Here is a 6,000-nt window from a genome sequence, read left to right as displayed (position 1 = left end):
GTATTATTCTCCAGAATAAAGAACTCAAAACACAAAGAGCCAAAACAAAATGACCCATTTAAAACTGGGTTTGAAACCTAAATAGAGAGTAATTTAAAAAAATGGTAAAGAAATATGTAAAAAAAAAAATGCTCACCATTCTTAGAAACGAGGAAAAGGCAAATCAAGACAACTTTGAGATTTCATCTTACCCCTGTCAGAATTGCAAAGGTCAATAAAACAACCAAAAAACAAATGCTGCAGGAGACTCAGGGGAAGAAAGACCTCATTCACTGTTGGTAAGATTGCAGAGTGGAACAGTCACAATGGAAATCAGTGTGGAGAATTCTCAAAAGGCTAAAAAGAAATCTACTGCATGGCCCAGCTATAGCACTCCTTGACATATGACCAAAGGAGTCAACAATCTCCTCCACAGACACTTGCTCAGCCATGTTCACTATAGCTTTATTCACAATAGCTAGGGAATGGAAACAACCTAACTGTCCTACAACTGATAAATGGATAATTAAAAGGTAGAACCTATGTAGTTGGGAACGCTATTATTTAGTTTTGAGGAAATGGATGGGACCAGAAAAGATCCTATTGATTGAGGTAAGTCAGACCCAGAAAGACAAATGTTGCATGTTCCCTTTCAGTGAAGGCTACCTCTGAATCTTCAGAATTGAGTTCATAGTTTTGTAGTAACTGCAAAAACCAGAAAAGTAAACTAGGATCATTGCCAGGATAGGGGGTTGGGAGAATATAAAAGAGAGGAGAATAGTAGGGTATGATGGGAAAGGGGAGGATCTTCAAAGAAAGGAGGAGAGGTGCATACAGAAGAAGAAAGGAAGGGGAAAAGTAACAATAAGGATGCCCAGAAAAGCCACAAGGAGTTACACTGCTAATTAACTAAACACACCTATAATACACACACACACACACACACACACACACACGGAGAGAGAGAGAGAGAGAGAGAGAGAGAGAGAGAGAGAGAGAGAGAGAGAGAGAGAGAGAGAGAGAGAGAGAGAGAGAGAGAGATGTGATGCCATGCCTATGAACCACATCAATAACCAGCCTGGCATGATAACCCTAAGGGTTCAATAGTGGCACATATATCTTGGTGACAACCAAGAACTCTCTAATTAGACTTAAGACACACTCAACAAGAGGGAAACCATGCCTGGCCCTGGAGACCTAGCTAACTACTCAGTGCTAGTGAAGTCATGGTTATTGGAGAAGCATCTATAAGCTCTACTTTCCTAAGCCATCATCATCCCTAACAATAACGTATAAACCTTTGTCTTTATCTTCATAGATACATGTAGTGTTCCCCTCTCATCAAGGGCATTTCCATAGGCAACAGATGGAGACCAAAGACCATTTCAGAAAACCGCAACCAACCAAAACGCAGAGTCGTGCAGCCCAATCCTGTTGGATACATCTAGAAAACACTCCCATACCTAACGTTCAGGGAACATTGAGGAAGAGTAGGCAGAAAGACTTTAAGTGCCAGAGAACCAGGGAGTTTGCTGTGAGATTTAGTCTCTTACTAGTGTCAGAAGCTATACCCATAAAATCCCATTAACATAAATGCCCATATGTTAGTTGAACAAAGATGACACCAATGGACATGCCAAAATAGACAGGAAAAAGCCCACAGAGCCCCAACCCCACACACAAAGAACTATAGGCAACTGGTAAAAGTTGGAAGTGGGAGAGATAGCCTTCCTCAGGGAAAAACACACAAATTAGTTGTCCGGGGCCAAATGGTCAGCCCTGAAAATGTACATAGGAGTCACATTATACAGATAGAACAGGTTATATTTAGGAATACACACATACATGCACACATGCGATAGCAATTAGCTTTTTTTTAAGGCCATGAATTTGTAGAAGAGCAGGGAAATTTATATGAGAGGGCTTAGAAGGAGGAGCTGGCAAGGGAAAATATAATTATAATATAATTTCAAAAGTAAAACTAAAATGCAAAAGGAAACAGTGACGTGGAACACAAATAACTGGCTATGATGGTGGCATGTGTGGTCTTCTCTAGACAGTTCTTAGAGAAGCCTTGTATGAGTGGATGTCCATTATCTGGAGATCAGCAGATGAGATAGAGTGGGCACAAAGGCTTTAACTTAGTCAGTAAAGCTGGGATCAGTATGATGAGGGTCTATCACTCTAGTGAAGTTGGATCAGTGGATAAGACCCTGCTCCAGCCTTGCAAGCAGCAGCAATGAGATCAGGTTATTTATTTGCTTGTGAGCAGAGAGACTTAATGGTCACTGTGGGGATGATGGGTTTAGTATATCCTCAAACCATATGTGGTGGCTTGGGCCAGGGAGGCTGCAGCTGAGGAGAAGCAGACGGAAGGAATCAGGATACCTAGTGTAATTCAGGGTATCCTTCCACATCAGATACTTAGAGGCTGGACCAGTTCATGTCTCAGACCTTTCCTAGCTCCAGAATGTGGAACACCTTAATCTAAACACCTGTTGGAACATCTAAATGAGGAAGTGCCAGAGAAGCTGTTGTCAAGGCTGGTTTCACAGAGCAACGGCTTCATCCCTATCTCTTGGGCTCCGTGCCCCTGGGATTATGCTGGCACTTTCACCACCTTTTATCTGCCCCACAAGAATGTTGGCCAAGCCCAGCCCGAAGACAGTTGATCAGATCTAGACTCCATCTTTTTTATGAGGCTAGGGAGTTCAACTGAGCAGAACTTGAGTCTGGAAGAGGGTACCAGTGATCTTTTTGGGGTCTAAAGGGATTCTGCCCATTGCCTGCTCCTCAGGCCCATTTCTCGGGACACTTTTCTATGGCACTCCCTCTGCCAAGTGCACCAACAGAGAGGGAGGTGACCCCTGAGGCTGTTAGTCATTCATGTCGCAGGACATATTGCTACATGTTTAGCAATGTCAGGCCACATGCATTTATCATCACAGGTCAGTAGATCAGAGATATGAGCCTGGCATGGCTTGGGGTTCTGTTTGGGGACTCTTACATTTGCAATAAAAATGTTACTTGATTGCATTTCTGAGCTAATAGCGTTGTGGCGGAATTCTGTTTCTTGTAGGTATGGCACTGAGTTTCCCAATCACTTGATGGCTGCAAGAAGGTGCCTCCATTAGGTCCTCAGGACTGCCCACATAGCGTGCCATCATGTTCTCTATTCTAAAAGCCAGCAATAGGTTCCTCTCCTATTCAGGATCTGTAACTTTAGGAAAAGCCTGGTTGCTTTTAAGGGTTTGTGTGATTAAGTCAGATTCACCCAATATAGCCATTCTCTATCTTTCTGTTTCTCCTCCCTTCCTCTTTCTTCTTGTTCTCTCTCTCTTCCCATCTGGTATTTTCCCTCTCCTCTTCTCCCACCCAGGAGGTGGGAGAATGTTAGGTAAGTGCTTTACCACGGAGCCACAGTTCCATCCCTATCCCCACTTTATAATTATGTGTACTATAGAATATATAACATGACCACAGGAAGAAAATCCACACCAATAGTTACAAGGACTATGTAGAGTGTACACACTATGAGGTAGGAATGGGGAAAGTTTTAGAGAGCATCACAGGATTCTTTCCATCATAGGAGCCTGAAAAGTAATTTCTGGTTCTTGGTGGAACAAAGTATTCAATAAAGTTAGTTATTTTTTTGACTTTTGATAGATCATAAAAGAACTTCACTAGTGATTTGTATCCTTGCCCTGGGATCCACACATGAATTATCTATGAATGTAGGTTTCATGGCTCTTTGGACATTATTTAGTTTCTAGGTAGTTAAAAAAAAACTCTCCCAGGATAGTAAGCTTGTACAAGCACTCTGGAAGTCACTCTGGAGGTTCCACAGAAAATTGAACATAGTACTACTGGTAGATCCAACAATACCTCTTCTGGGCATATACCCAGAAGAAATTCCAACTGGTAAGAAGGACACATGCTCCACTATGTTCATAGCAGCCTTATTTATAATAGTCAGAACCTGGAAAGAACCAGATGTCCCTCAACAGAAGAATGGATACAGAAAATGTGGTACATTTACACAATGGAGTACTACTCAGCTATTTAAAACAATGAATTTATGAAATTCTTGGACAAATGGATGTATCTGGAGGATATCATCCTTAGTGAGGTAACCCAATCACAAAAGAAGTCATTAGATATGCACTCACTGATAAGTGGATATTAGCTCAGAAACATAGAACACCCAAGATACAATTTGCAAAACACAAGAAAATCAAGAAGAGGGAAAGACCAATGTGTAGATACTTCATTCCTCCTTAGAACAGGGAACAAAATACCCATGAAAGGAGTTAGAGAGACAAAGTTTGGAGCTAAGACGAAAAGATGGACTATCCAGAGACTACCCCACCCGGGGATCCATCCTATAATCAGCCACCAACCAGACACTATTGCATATGCAAGCAAGATTTTGCTGAAGAGACCCTGGTATAGCTGTCTTGTATGAGGCTATGCCAATGCCTGGCAAATACAGAAGTGGATGCTCACAGTCATCTATAAGATGAAACACAGGGCCCCCAGTGGAAAAGCTAGAGAAAGCACCCAAGGAGCTGAAGGGGTCTGCAACCCTATAGGTGGAACAACAATATGAACTAACCAGTACCCCAAGACCTTGTGTCTCTAGCTGCATATGTAGCAGAAAATGGCCTAGTCAGCCATCACTGGGAAGAGAGGTCCCTTGGTATTGCAAACTTTATATGCCCCAGTACAGGGGAATGCCAGGGCCAAGAAGTGGGAGTGGGTTGGTAGGGAAGCAGGGCAGGGGGAGGGTATAGGGAATTTTCGGGATAGCATTTGAAATGTAAATAAAGAAAATATCTTAAAAAAAAATCTGAGAGTTCACAGGCATATTGGTGATACTGATTATATCTGGAACTGCAGCATTTTCTACTTTTCAGCTGCTGTGTGTCAGTGGGGGAGAGGCATAGAATGGAGGTAAACCAATTCTTGCTGATGACCACAATGGTCAAAGTGACTTTTATTCAGTGTCTGGGATGTATATGTATGTGTATGTGTGTGTGTGTGTGTGTGTGTGTGTGTGTGTGTGTGTATGTATGTGTGTGTGTGTATGTGTATGTATGTGTGTGTGTGTGTGTGTGTGTGTGTGTGTGTGTGTGTGTGTGTGTACATAGGGGTAACAGCCCATATATACACAGGGCAACAGCCCACATTATATCAGTACAGAGCCTGGGCTCCCAGATCTGCATCCTGGCAATGGGGTGATAAGCTTGAAGGTAGAATGTGCTCCAGAGGACGTTATGAAGCTAAGTGCAAGGGTGACCTTTAAAAGCCCTTTATGGGAGTACTGATGTCCAGATGGGGATGGGGTATGCTTTGGGACATTTAGTTCTCCCCAACATCATCTAAATTCTACAGAAACCTTGAGGCCTGAAACAAGAACTCTCAAGTATCAGGCCCCTGCAAGGATCCACCACTTCTTGAGGAAGGAGGCAAATCTGAGTTTGATGATGGTCATCAAGCCCTCTTGCTGGAAGATATTGGTCTCCAAGCCCCCTCCCACACCCCCTGTTCTCTACTCATGCAAATCACAAGCCAGTTGATCATAGTGTAGCTTATGATTTGAGAGGAGAATGTTCTAGTCAAAGGGCTTGAGAAAGCACCCTGCTCCAGCGGATCTCATTCTTACTTATGCCCTTGACACCAATGGAGTCACTCTTTTGAGTGTGTGTGTGTGTGACTGAGTGTGTATATTTGTATGTGTAGATGTGCACATGTGTGGATGTGTGAAAATGGAGATCAATAACCAGCTCACTTTCTTTTTCTAAGGATTAGAGCTGTGCAATGACCCAGTAGGTAGAGTGCTTGTAGCATAATTATGGAGACCTCTGTTTGGATTGATTTTGTAAAACAAAGCAAAATAAAGCAAAATAAAGCACACATACATGACCCTAGTGCTATGGAGGAAGGAGGAACGTGGAGTCAGTTCTCTGAAGCTTGGTGGCCTGCCAGGCTGGCCTACCAGAGAGTGCCAGGTTTAGAGAT

Source organism: Mus caroli, unplaced genomic scaffold (assembly GCF_978045245.1).
Source record: "Mus caroli unplaced genomic scaffold, Mus_caroli_1 scaffold_2, whole genome shotgun sequence".
Lineage (NCBI taxonomy): Eukaryota > Metazoa > Chordata > Mammalia > Rodentia > Muridae > Mus > Mus caroli.
This window is presented reverse-complemented; position numbering follows the sequence as displayed.